A 15176-nucleotide genomic window follows, 5' to 3' on the forward strand; every position below is an offset into this window, starting at 1 on the left:
TCATTTCTGAACTGTGCAATATGTGAAACAACTAATGTAATAAAATATTGCCACAGTCATATTCATCTGTTTCAGAGAAATATAAACACAATTTTAACACTACTAACTAGAAATGTAACTTTAAAACTGCTGTGAAATGTGAAAGAAGCAATGTAATTTTACAAATATTTTGCAATTTTACAAAAATGTCAATTACAGTCATGAGACTACCTTTATAATATGTACTTTTGTTGGCTTGTCACTGTGCAATGATATTGCAAAAAGTCAAGCCCCATTCCACTTCTGTTTTCAGGAGAACATTTACTGTGTGATTTACAATGTAACAAGTACATTTTAGACAGGGATTCTCAACTTTGGCCCTCAAGGTCAACTTTCCTTTACCTCCAACCTTGATCAAACTCACCTCCCAGTAACTTTCTAGTAATCATGAAGGCCTTGATTAGCTTGTCCAGGTGTGTTTGATTAGGGTTGGAGCTAAACTCTGCAGGAAAGTGGACTTCGAGGGCCAGAGTTGTGAACCCCTTTTTTAATCAAATGTTTATTCTGATAAAGTATGTATTTTAGTGGGTACAGTGTACCACTAAAAATGGACAAATTTCATACTCTAATTCAATATATTCAAAAACATACTGTTTATTTTACTTCCAAGAAAGTAAACAAGAAATCTACAAAAAAGATCTAAAAATACTCATGAGATTATTCAGAATCCAGCAGAGAAAGAGATGTCAGCCTCAGCTTCAAAACTCTGTCACTTCAGATCAACTTTCAAAACTTTTCCATGCAAGTGAGTCGTCTCTGTTCCTAAAAACCCCTCAGGTTTTCGAGTTCTGTGAGTAAAAGCCCTGGAACTGCCGTCACTATTGGACAGTTCCCGCAGCACTGAGGCACAGCCGCCCTGTGCTGAGCATCATCAGCCAAACAGCCAGTATGACATCAGCAGACAGTAGGAGAGTATACTTCACTCACACTCACACTCACACACACACGCACATGCATGGTTTGCAAGGTGGCATCTAACCATGAGCAATTTATATTCCTGTGGTCTCAGATAGTTGTCTGTATGCTGAGTTACATGCTCAGAGTCACAGCTTGCTAGTGTCAAAAGAAAATGTCCTCAAGGGGACAATGGCTGTAAGTGCTGAACCCATAAACCAACCTGAAATGACTTCACTTTGTCATCTCCCCCACACCTCTTTTAGATAAACTTCCTCGTGTTCGATATCTCTTACATTTAATCTCTCCATCTCCCTCAGAGTTTTATAAACATACTTTTTTCTGTCCTTTAACATCTGTGCTCATTGTTGTAAAGGTCTATTTTTGTATGAACTTCTGAGGAACTGAATTCATATATCCAGTAAAAAAATCACACTGACACCAGCTGGTTAAAAGTCATTGCAATAATGGCTAAAAAGTAAAGTACTGTAGGTTCTATAAAAATCTCTAGAACTATTTGTTTGATGGTGCCACTTGTCTTGATTTTTGTATGTAAGGTAATCAGGGTTTGAAATTAACTGTCAACCTGTCAAATGAGAGGGAACATCATGAGAGGTAATGCTATGAACTCACTAGCCAGTTTGGCAGGTTATGATTATTATGTTTTATCATTTTGCATGTCATATCAGAACCCTCCAACATCAGCAAAACATGTCGGAGCTGATAGCCTTGTGGGCATCACTCTAAGGCCTCGTTTACGCTGCAGGTCTTGATGCCCAATTCTGATTTGTTTCCTATATCTGATTTTTTTGGCTGTCCGTTTACACGTTCTTTCAATTGTAACCCATTTCCGATTCATGTGTTTACACTTGCTGTACCACCTGAAACATTGCGCATGCGTTGTTGTCATTTACCGCCTCCACATGTGCTTCCTCATGAGAATACTGTGACCTGTGCTGACAAAATGAGTCACAATGAGCAATAAAAAAAAAACACATTCTCCATTAAAAGACCTTCAAACTTATTTATGATATGTTTGAATCGGACAAAAAAACAACTGAGTCACACCCATATTAAGTCGAGATGTGAAGTCCTCTGTCTTTTCTTATTATTAATTACTATATTTATAATCACAATACAGATTTTTTTTATTTTATATTTGCTATTATAAATAAGAACATATGCAAAAAAAAAAAAAACTACAAAAAACCATCAGTAGAACAAATAGCCTAGAAAGCAACAAAAACTGCATTACCTTTATCATTTTATATCTAAACTAAAGCATTCATGTACAAAAAACAAATAATCAAACGTAAAAATAACTTAAGTGTCTTCTTTACAAATAAATTGATTATTTAAACTACAAAAGCAGTTCAATGAAGTGCAGCGAGTGATTCCCTCTTTTCTTTTGTTGTTAGATTAACCTTATGATAATGATACAGATGTCCTATACTGTAATGCACGGATCTAATATAATGTTACACATCAGATGTTTTCACCCAAGCGTTCACTTAAGACAGAGCAGATTATGTTTGCGTGAATTCTGAAATACTGTAATTCTGTATATGTGTGTAGGCTATTTATCGGGATTGCGCGCCATCAGAAGCGCCGTTATATGCACACACTTCGAATGACAGTCAGCGCGAGCGGAGAAAAGGTAGCTACTGTAACATTAATCAGAAAATGTACAAATAAAGATAATTTTAGATGTTTAAGTACTACTTGGAGCATTTTTCCCTTTTTTTGCCTGTAGCTCAAAATAGCCTGTGCGAATTTACACTCATTTTGGCTGCACAGGTCACATATGACGTCATTAAACCGTGGCAAAGTATCAAATTGTCGCAGTTTTAATGACGTACAGAACGCAATGCCTCAGAAAATCCAATCTGCCTGTTTACATGACAGTTGCATTGGCACATATCTGATTTATATCTGATTTATTTCTACATATGAATGAGGCCTAAAACAGATCTCGAAATATCTGAATGCATTCGCTTTTTTCCTGTTTACACTGTCATAGAACAGATCCGATCTGTGTCACATATGAGCAAAAAAAAATCAGAATTGGGTCACATTTAACTGGTAGTGTAAATGAGGCCTAAAATATAGTGAAATATATATTAATAAATATAAATAAAATAATAAGTATAAATCTTTAAACAACAATAACAAAACAGCATAATGCTACACTGGCAAGGAATCCTAGGTATCTGAAAATTGTTGGCTATTCAAGACTTTCACCTGTCTCTATGCAGATGCCATAAGTGCAAATTAGTGTCTTCATTTTATTTTAGGGCATGATTTGTATCATCATTATCTGACTCCTTGGAGGTCTTGGATTTTTTTATTGCATGTCAATGGAGGAATGGCTTCAATATGCTGAGCTTACTGACTTTTGTTAGGAAACAGTTAATCATTTTATGAACTGACACCCTGACCACTAATCTTCAATATACTTCCTATTAAACCATTCAATTTGAAGTGAGCAACATTTTATAAGTGTCATGCATAGGTGATTGTAATGAGGCCTACGATGATAAAAAAAAGTCCAAACAGTCATTTAATAAGTAAAAGCAATAGGAAGATGAAAACACCAGCATAAGAATACACAAACACAAACAAAGATGAGAACAGACAACACAACTAATGAAACTCAGGGCTTAAATAGACAGATGATAATTAACTGAAACAGAACAGGTGTGGCAAACTAATTAACAACCAAGGAGACTAACTAGAAGGAACACAGACAAGTGAGAACTAAGACAACCAAAACGCTAAGGCTACGTTCAAACTGCAGGCAAATGTGTCCTAAATCTGATTTTTTTTTGCTTATATGTGACTGAATCACATGGAATCTGATCTTTTCAATTTGGATTTGTGCCACTTCCTTATGCGACCGCAGTGTGAACAGTCAAATCGGAATTCATTTGACTTTTACGTCACTCTAGATCAACATTCATCACATTTCTGCGCTCATGGGAGTCACTTCAAAGATTTTACATACACAAAGATATCAAGACAGTAGCGAAGTCAGTGGAAGTACAGTGATGTGTCAGAACTCATAAGTATTGCAGTGACAACTCTATATACAAGCAAAACATAAGGGCTTGTATCATAAAAGTTTCAAAACTCTGCTCTCTTCTGTCACATCCTTGTCTAATTTTGCCTGCCCATAATTTCGCTGGCTTCTGCGGCAGATCACACTATAAATATATAAACACTTTATGTCCTCTGTGTTTACTTCCGTATGACAGCATGGTGTGCAAGTGTTTTCCTGCAGAATCGGGCAACTTTTTCATAATTTCAACTCAATGGGTTAAAGCAGCCCCACAATGCGATATATAACCCCCAGAATGCAACTGGACTAGTTTTGAACTGGGTTTGAGAAGCAATTGGGCAGATCTTGTTGTGAAAACCTGGCAACCCTGTTCGTTTTGTTCTTTTGCGCATGCGGTGAACAACTATACAAAACAAATCTGAACAAAAATCGGAATTGAGCACTAAGGCTCATAGTGTGAACGTAGCCTAAGAAACTACATAGGGACCATGATAAGTTTTATGAGTTTATAAGAAAACAAATGCTTTTTTATCAGTGGAGTAACAACATTTTATGATGGGTAGGATTCAGTTTGTGGCACTGCTCTCATTTTTATTCTATCTGCAACAAGACTGTGATAAAAAAAAAAAAAAATCAATCAATTCAGTGATTAACAGATTATAAACTTATAAACATGTTTTATAACAAATATATTTAAATCTAAGATGTGATTTTGATATATATTGATATCTTTCTTTTGGCTAGTATAAGTTCTGAATGAGGGGTAGGCCTAAACTTAAATGAGTTGCCATTTCAAACCCTGATTGCAATGACATTCATACATTTTTAAGTGTTCAAATTCTTTTTTGGGGGGCTACTGCATGCACCTCTACAGTCTATATAGTGGTTTATGTGTTGCTGTTTAAGAGTTGTCAAAGAGATGTAGGTCCCCAATTCAAAAGATTTTCCTCTCAACAGTGTCTGAGAGTGGTATCTAACATCAAGAGCCTGTGGGAGAAATCTGACCTAAAAAAAAAAAAGCCTCCCCAGCAATGCCTTCTCACTTATACCCTTCTTTCTCTTTCTTCTTGCATCCTCACAAAAGCCAGTTTCCATACAAAGTTGTGAATTTAACTTATGTGCAAAATTGAAATATTGCATAAAACATGTGCGAATAAGCACCATTTCCATCCAACGAGTCAAACAGAACAAAATCATCAATTCCCGATAAAGTTACAATAAATATCACTAAGAAGAGTAGGAGAAGCCACTGAATATAATAATTTTCATATAATATGTTATTTGTGCCTCAGAGCGAGTGGTTATTGCTTTCAGAGATGGATGCTGCTGTTTTGGAAAGCAGTCATGTAAGACAAAAATACTTTAACGACAGACTTTGCTCTGGCATTTAAGAATGAACATAACATTTCAGATGCTGTGCAATTTGATCGGTCCGCTGGTTAGTCAGGTTATGCCGTCTCATTGTGAAAAGTCAAATGATTTTTTGATACACATGGAGGAATTTATTTGTAAAATGCATTCCCATCTCCCATTATTCGCATTAACCCTTTTTCAAAAACCACCTCAAGTGAGCATTACAATTTAATTTTTTTTTTTTTTTTTAGCAAATTATGGCATTTCCATCACTGGTTTCTGATGCGATACTTCAAAATGCGTATACAAACAAGGTGATGGAAACATAGCTATCGATTTTTTCGTCACACCTCTCATTCACACTCTTCTACGCTAATGTTCTCTCCATCTTTAGGCAGATGTTGTGCATCACTTTTTTCAACAGTTGACAAGTGTGTCTCCCCTCAGATAATCAGAGATCATCCCTCACTTTTGCATTTACCCCTTTTTCATCTTTGACATCCTCATGTCCCTTCCACATGACACTGACATCATTGATCTAAAGATATGAACCACCAATTCAAAAGATGTCACTGGGGAGTAGCTTTTTAAAAGGTATTAATATGTACTGTTTAGGTACTAATATATACACTTTAGGTACTAATGTGTACCTTTAAAGTATTAATAAGCACCTTTTTGGAGGTAAATAGAGTACAGAGGTGTACCTTTTGAAAGGGCACTGCCTCAGTGACAGCTTTTGTACCTTTTTTTCGGAGAGTGTATACTAAAACATTTTAGTTATTGATTTTAAAAACATTACACTGATATAACACAAATAAATCAAAAACTCATTTAACCTTTGGATTTCAGGGTTTGAAATGTCAATAGTAATGAAATTAGGTATTTTGTCCAGAACTAGTTTTAATCTACACCACAGACAAACAAATAGTTCTGGAAGATCTGTTTGTCATTAAAACCAGATAAGAATTACATGCATATTTAAGCTGTTTCCCACTTTGTCTCTTTAGACTAATTGATTTAAACTATGACAGATACCCCATTTAGACACTTTTAAAGATATGGTACCACCTGACAAAAAGAAGAGAGTGCTGAACATTTTTATGATATTATCACAACTGTAAGTAAACCTGTGTGCTTCCTGTTACATAAACATAACATTCACCAACATCATTATGATTGTCAACACACATAACCTGCTGGTGACTCTTTTATTGCACGAATAGGTACTCTGTGACCAATAACAGATTTCAAAAAGTTAGCCTCTCCTAGCCAATCTCAGTTTCCTCAACCCATCTATTTTAATTACCTCTTCTCCTCACTCACTCCAACCAGGTCAAATAAGACATATTTCCTGGCATACTTATGCTCCATATTAAAGGGGTCATATGACTTTGCTAAAAAGAAAAATATTTTGTGTATTTGGTGTAATGCAATGTGTTTATGTGGTTTGAGATTCAAAAAACACATCATTTTTCACATACTGTACATTTTGTATGTGAAAAATAATGATTATATTAAATAATAAGTATTGTGTATCACACCGCATTAACATAAAACCATGTCCGCATTTGTTATCGGAGAAACGACAAACAACAAGCACTATACTCTACACTGCTAAAACTCAAGTTTGAATCATCCTTGGCAAATTCTTTAAATATGAAAACGTACTTACAGGCTGTGAGTCAGAAACACCGGACTGTCCTTGCAAAGTTGGAACTTTATAGAAACAGCCTTTGTGCACAGAAGGCATTGTAGGCTACTCTTCCAGGGTCAGGAAACAGTCCTCCATAAAATGTGCTATACACACTAGAATATTTGGGTTGAACTGTTCTGGAACAGTATCGTAAATACATATTAACCATTGATTTCTAGTTGTGCCCTCTTTTGGAAGACCAAACAAAGTAGTTTCGCTTTCACAACGAAACACACAGAGTCTCCACGACATGGCGGCGGCGGCAACAATACTACAGCGAGAATAAAAGTTACGCCTTCTTTCTTTACGTAAACATTTGGGTGGTGTTATGCAAATCTTCCCACACAGCGACGTTGACATGTGGGGGTGTGTTTAAACGAGGCATTTTAGGAGGGCGTGGACAAGTCTTAACTTTTATAAAGAATATTTCTTTGGGTTTTAGACTCTAGTCTTTGCAACTTTAGGGAACTTATCTATGCACTAACAGCTTGTAACACTCCAAAGAGAAAGGAAAACTTGAAATTGCATCATATGAACCATTTTAATAAAAAATGTGACCTGGGCCAGAAAAAGCTTGCCCAGTCTCAAATAAATAGCAGAATTATTTAAGTAACTTTTAGCCTACGTTAATTGAAAATGTATTTCAACCCACTACACAAAACCCAAGCTCTTTGGAAAAACATGCCTGTGGTGACATTTCAGCAAAATTATATTACGTTGCTTTTTGCACATTTCGCAACACTTTCAAAGTGAAATGTGAAAATAAGTCTTTATTAACCAATAGTCTGCTGAAGTAATCATAATTTATGTGAACGTTAATGAAATTTGTTTGTGTTTTACTGACACTAGTGGTCAATTCAGGTGGAATTGCAGTAAATTGTAAGTATACATATGTTTATGACAAGCAAAGTTTCCTTTCCTGTATTTAAATGGTTCCGGTTGAAACATCTCTGGTTACTCAACATAATCTCGGTTCCCTGAGATGAGGGAATAAGACATTGCATAGTTGTCACTATGAGGAAACATTTATTTTTTTTCAAAAATCATGTTCAGCATTGGAATTAGCAGTGAAAACCTGCATTTCCGATGACTCTGGAAATAAATCTCAACCATTCAGAGAATCTAAATGAGCAAACTGCGCCAAAATATCTCTTTAGAGCCCACCCACTTCCTTGAACCACTACAAATGATGTGATAGACTCCTCCCTAACCTTTCAAAATACTTAAATGTTTGTTCATACATGCATATACTGCAATAAATGTAACATATATTGTTTCTAATCAACATCTTTAAATCAATATTTTTATATTTATCCATTGTTTTTATTCCAATTGTGTAATTTGTGATACTGCATGGGATTTGAGTTTATTCCCTCATCTATGCCATTAAGTACACAGTCTTGTACCCAATGTTCCCTTTAACCTGCACACTTCTAACATCGTGACTGCGCAGAAGATAATATGCCTCACACAGGACACACAAAAATTAGTTGAGAAAGCCATTTGATTCTAGTAAATGCGAAATAATTGCAATGCTCAGGCAAACCAATATAGAGTTGGTGTCGCTATAGAGGTAGAACCGGTGAATGCAGTTTACAGGTTTCATAGAAAGAGAATGATGTGCGACAAATGAGTTGCTGTACTTTAATGGTTGTGGACAAAATAGTTCAACATGAGAGCCAACGCAAACACAATGATGTGAAATAAACCGTCATCATGTTTTAAATAAGAGTGACTTGACTAAGTGGTGGAAATAGGGGATGATGGGAATGGTAACAAAACTCAAGAGACATTTACAGTCACACACAGTCATAGTAGTCTGCGAACTCTACTACATAGGAATGTTTAGATAACTGTAAAAGAATTCACATGTTCACGTTCATTCATGTTCTGTGTGAGATTCTTTAAAAAAAAAATACTAGAATGACTTGGTAACAGCACTGTAAATATATATATATATATATATATATATATATATATATATATATATATATATATATATATATATATATATTAGGGCTGTCAAATGATTAATCACGATTAATCACATACAAAATAAAGTTTTGTTTACATAATATATGTATGTGTACAGGGTATATTTATTATGTATATATAAATACACACACATAAATTATATATTTAGAAAATATTTACATGTATATACATTTATATATTTATATTCTTATATTTTATATTATATATAAATATATTTAATATATAAAAACATAACATATTCTTCTTAAATATATACATGCATGTGTGTGTATTTATATATACATAATAAATATACACAGTATACACACATATATTATGTAAACAAAACTTTTATTTTGGATGTGATTAATCGTGATTAATCATTTGACAGCCCTAATATATATATATATATATATATATATATATCATGTAACCTAAAATGTGCATTATTTAGCTACATCAAGGGTCAAATCAAATATTACTAGCACATTAAACTTAAAAGTTACACACTTATTTGTGTGTGCGCTGTACAGGTCTGGTATATATAGAATGTTTTTGCTCAGGTGGCTGAAATGTCCGCCCAATAGAGGAAGATTATTCTTGCTCAGCAAGAATAAAAAGAAATTAGAACATTGCTTGTATCTTTATCTTTTTGTATGATTTCCAAATATATTAGCTTCTAATCAAAGTTTGTAACGTTGTGATTTACCTCGTGGTTGATTTGGTTCCTTACTTATGAAGACACTTTCAGAAAGACTGAATTACACTTAAGAAATTATAAAATAGCACAAATGGGTTTAAAAGCATGAAACAGACTTCCTGGGGTGGATGTAGTTCCTTAAAACCAAACCAGGGTCAGAAGGGCATCTGGCAGTATAATTGTATATTAAAACATGTCTCTCCCTGCCTGTTTGGGTGTGTGTGTGTGTGTTTGTGAATTGCTGGCAGTGTACTAGTTAATGACATGCAAAGTACAAAATATCTAACAAAACTGGAAAATGTTCTGTGACTAATAAGGTGTTCTGAGTGTGAGACATTTATGCAAAGCAATTATTCTCTTATAACAATAAAAAACACACAATTGTTTACTCCTCTGTAATCTATAATCTCCTCTATAATCTGTCATTTAAGAGGGATTTGCTACATATGAAACAAACGCATTTTGCTCACAACTAAATGCATTCTGACCAGTGTTGCCAATTGCGTAACGCAGGTTAAAATGAGACTTCAGCTGTGCGTTGGATTACAGGAGAATAATCTGAGAGAGAGAGAGAGAGAGAGAGAGAGAGAGAGAGAGAGAGACGTTGGGATTGATGAAATGGGTGACAGAAAAATGGGTGAGTGAGTGAAAGGATGAGAAAAAGAAAAGGTTGAGCGCGCACATGGAAATGAAAGTGGATTTGGATCTTCAAAATACCCCCATTTATTTGTGATTCTGTCTTCTTAATTAATAATCATTTAACCACTTCAGTGGTTCAACTACATTCAACTACAAAGTGACTGCATAATAAAATACGAGAACTATGACAATGTGATTTCCAAGATCTAATGCGCCTTTACGCATAGCGGTCACTCAGACTGCAATATTCAAATGAAGAGACATCATTTATAAATAAACATTTTGGAGACGTAACTATGCATACAGTATTCTCTTGGATTGTCCTTCAGTAAGTGAAGCTCTTACCGGTTGGTCTGTGCTGGAAACAGGTGGTCGCACGCAGGGATCAGTGCCGTTTATCCGCCGGTGTGTTATTGTTTGTCAGTGGTGTTAGTCGCTCATGTCAGGAATCTATTCCCCCAGCGCGTCCGAGGCAAGGAGGTTTCCAGCCAGACAACTAGCTTTCCAGTATGAGGAGACCTGGTAGTGTAACCCCACTGAAACGCAAATAAACAACTTAATCACTTTAATAGCCTTGACAGAGTCAAGAGTTGAGACGGTCATTTCGCTGATTGCTGTGTACTATCCTACGCGGTGCACTTCAGACAAGTTGTGTAGCCTGACCTTTAATGAATGAGTCTCCATGCGCGCTTTACATAGGCTACTACTTATCCTTAGCTTTATAGCCTATTTCAATCAAGAATTGAGGATTCAAGTTATTTCTTTTATTTGAAGGCTACCATAGGCTATAAACTGGTGACCCAGCCTACATAAGACTCAAAATCAAGCCCATCTCACAAAATTCGTAAATTCGTTGACTACAATTTAGGACTGAGCTAACTAGGCCTTAAAAACTGTAGGTAAAATATTGGCAGCCAAGGTAAATTAAAAGTCCGTAAATTCTAAAGTAATTCACTCAGTAATTTTTACTTAAAAAACAACAACAAAAAAATCCATTAAAATCAAGCAAATTGCCTTTTTAAATATTGTGTTCTGCAACTTAGTATGCCATAATTTTAAAAATTTCCACAGCGTCCACTGCGCCTCCTTATCCTTTAAAATGAAAAACTTCACATGACAGACTTCAGCATAAGTTCACTTCAGCATCAACTGACCTTCCAAATTTAAATGCAGCTCTCCGTTAGTTGAAATCCTCTCTCTCGCTTGTTAAGGACAGACTTTAACGATCTTCTCTGGCTCCTGCAAAACAGCTTTCTCTCCGTTGCTCCTGTTTTTACATGTACCTTTAAATAAAATAATCGCCCTCACGATCTGTTTTCTATAACCAGTCAGTTCCCGTTTGGCACTGGTTTGAGCTGTTAGAAATGTTAGGGAATGGCTTCCTCTTGAGACTCAAAACCTCCAGGATGTCCTGTTCTGATCAAACCGATCTAGTGTCCACGTATGTCTCCTCCGTTGATGACCGTCATTGTAATGAATCCCTCTCGTGAGCGGTTTAATTCTCTTGTCATATATCCACTTATGAATAACGAGACGAATCGCTGCTGACTACAAATGAATAAATGCGCTGCTCAAAGTTCAATGAAGAGAATAGAGGAGGAGCGGGTGACAGTGTGTCGCCGCTCAGGATGTGAGAGTCAGAATGAGCTTACTCCCATCAGCATCAGCCGCTGTGCCGAGGGTGGGGAGAACGCCACATACATGACTTGGTCTACATCATTCGTAAAAACTGGTTAGGCTTGTTCGTTTCTACAGCGTATATTAATGAGTGAAATAATTAAAGGTGCAGTATTTATATTTTAAAAGTTGTACATATAATGGACATCCGTTCACGAAGATCACTTCTGAGCGATGTCATTAATTAATATGACGTCCATTACACTCCCATTAGATGATACCAGATATGCCAGTCTTCTCTTTATTCTGCATAGAGCTGGTCGCCCCCTCATGGGTGCCACAATGTTGACATCACAAGACCAGCCATATTGGGGTAAAATAATAATAATAATAATAATAATAATAATAGGGACTTTTGATTTGACACAAAGCAGAAACTTGAAAATAGCAAACAATACAACAACAAACAGAACAGACATACTACTTATAGTCCAGAGTGATGGTATTGATCAGCATGGGTACAATCCAACAGACAGTCCAAGCTGAATATGTTTGTCTACAAGACGATGTCAATGTCAACCTGACGAAAAAATAGCAAATAAGATCAAAAATAAACTTCATGCATCTAGGCCAATAGGTGTCACTATAAAATCCAAAACAACTATTAGCCTACTATTAGGACAAATAATGTTTTTTTTTTTTACATCTTTAATTTACGGAAGTTCTAAGCGGCCATCCATTATATTTTTTTTCCTTTTTGTTTTCTCGTTATAACGACTTAATTTTCTCGTTATCTCAACATAACGAAAGTCGTTTTCTCGTTATAGCGACTTATTTTTCTCGTTATCTCGACATAACGAAAGTTTGTTTTCTCGTTATAACGACATGAAAGTTTTACTGTTGCTATAGTAACGAACTCAACTTTGACAGGCATCTGATGGACAGCCATGCAGGCGCTCTTACTGTAGCCTATATTTCAGCTAATTTTGCTTCGCCTAGGTAATAATAACGTCTACAATACTGTATAAATAAAGGCTGATCAATCACTGTTGATTTTTTCCAGAGACAGTACAACGAACGTTTTGTTTTTGTAATTAACATGTTTAAATGGCAACACCGCGCCATTAGAGCTGCTTGGATTAAACTCACTTTTAATTTTCCCTTTATAGGAAATAAAATTATATATAATTTGTAATTTGTAGTAGTCATTATGTGGCAGATATCATGTGTGTTACAAGCTTCTGTTTGAAAAGAGCGTTCATGTGTACGTGTATGTGTGTGTGTGTAGAAAAAAACCATTACAACATTACAGAACAAAACTGAATTAAATTAGCCTATGGATTTTACATATACATCACATTTCTCATCAATATGGTTAACAATAAAGATTAGTAATAAGGAAAAGAAGCACATCAGCCTACATCGTTAAATCCCGTCCTACTGTAGATAAACAGAACATCTCCGCTTATTAACTACCTAATCATTAAATTAAAAATTAAATTTAAATTAATCATGAGCCTAAAAGAAGCACAAATATAATATATATTGGTGCAAACAGAATACAGTGATGTTAACCTTGGTTTTGATAAGCAGTTATTGATGAAACAGAATGCGTTGGTGAAATGCATCTAGCAGGAACTTAATACACAAAATATTCATATTGATTCAAGAATTTAACATTTATGAATTAATTAAATGTCAGTAATAAACAAGACTGCACAAATTATAGCGATCACGAGGAAGGTCCGCGTACAGTAAAGTGGATAGTATACAACACCCCATCAGTTATATTCAGGTCTATAGTGCCACCGTTTTGTAAATTCTTAGAGAAAATTAAGTCGTTATAACGAGAAAACGAACTTCGTTATGTCGAGATAACGAGAAAATTAAGTCGTTATAACGAGAAAACAAAAAGAAAAAAAATTGTTGGCATGGCCGCTTAGAACTTCCGTATTAATTTGTTCATAGAGCCTTGTAAAAAATGTGGTTATTTGAGTCTTAGTGAATGCCAAACTATTGCTCAAGTAATTAGAAGCAGTTATTTCCTCCCAGTTGAAGTAACTTGTAATATGTCGTTAATACAACATCGCCCTCAGCTGTGACTTCACAATACATCATGGCCTTTTGCACCTTAATGCTCACTTAACAAATGCTGTATACAGAACTTGTTAATTGATAGTTAATGTTAATGAATGCATTAACTAATATTAACAAATACAACCTTATTGTAAAGTATTGTAAAGGTTAATGTTATTTTATTGCCTAACCCAACGCCTACCCCTAAATAAACCTGTACACATATATACAGACACACTCCTACACAAACTCACACATTTTGTTGTAGAAAGATTAATGGACAAACAATCCCACCCTTTAGAGTGAGACACTATTGATTAGGGTGTGATGGATTGGCTTTTTAATTGTCGAGCACTGTGCAGATGTTCAGATTAATGGCTCACCTAGTGCTGCAAATGCACAACAACTTTTTTTGTGGCCATGGATTTGCTTGTGCAAGTGTGGATATTTACATGAGAATTTGTTAATATGGGACCAAGAAGCACAAATGTATAAATGCACATGTTTTCCTATCACAAATTATATATCGAGCCTGCTATGCCAGCTCTTGGATCCAAATCACTGCACATCGCTTTAATGTCTAAAGATGTGTGAACCCTATACACATCCATCTCCCTAAAGGTTGTGTCATGTTTAAATTACAGTTTGCAGTATTCTTAAAATGGAACTCTTCGGAACTACTCAGCCTTATCTCACCAATCTATAGAAGCACTTCTGTGCTAGTTGGAATCATCAAGTCCACATGAGGCACCCAGAGCTTGGTGGTCCATATAATAGACTGGAGAGATGAGAGGTGGAAAGATTGTCAGTGCCAAAAGCCACCAGCAGCTCCCATTCATCACTGGTGTTAGTGATTACAGCCTGAGCTCTCACACAGAGCACACATTTGGAGTTGCATGGCCACATTAAAGGGTACGGTAAAGGAGTATAAATTAGAAAGATGGTTGATAATGACAGTGGGGAGAAAGAGAGAGGGCATAAAGGTAAATGAGATCTGTGGTTTTGAGTGCTAAGGTGGTGCTTGAGATCTAGTTCAAAGGTTTGTAAAGGTTGTCAGTGAGGGATCAGCTCTTAAGGCTTTGCATTTAGAGTGCTCAACAACACCATTAGATCAGTAGGTTCTGTCAATGCTT

At 35.6% G+C, this 15176-nt stretch overlaps 1 protein-coding gene across 1 annotated transcript in view; it reads right to left on the reverse strand.

Annotated features, from left to right (window-relative positions):
• Positions 1-12307, reverse strand: part of LOC109088227 (sodium/calcium exchanger 1-like) — a 73520-nt gene extending 61213 nt beyond the window's left edge. The window contains exons 1-2 of the mRNA XM_042760837.1: positions 11505-12307; positions 10696-10886 (exon numbers count right to left, since the gene is read on the reverse strand). The gene's annotated coding sequence lies outside the window, so the exon portion shown is untranslated. The remainder of the gene's footprint in view (positions 1-10695; positions 10887-11504) is intronic.
• Between the last annotated feature and the right edge of the window lie 2869 nt (positions 12308-15176).

Source organism: Cyprinus carpio, chromosome A7, assembly GCF_018340385.1.
Source record: "Cyprinus carpio isolate SPL01 chromosome A7, ASM1834038v1, whole genome shotgun sequence".
Lineage (NCBI taxonomy): Eukaryota > Metazoa > Chordata > Actinopteri > Cypriniformes > Cyprinidae > Cyprinus > Cyprinus carpio.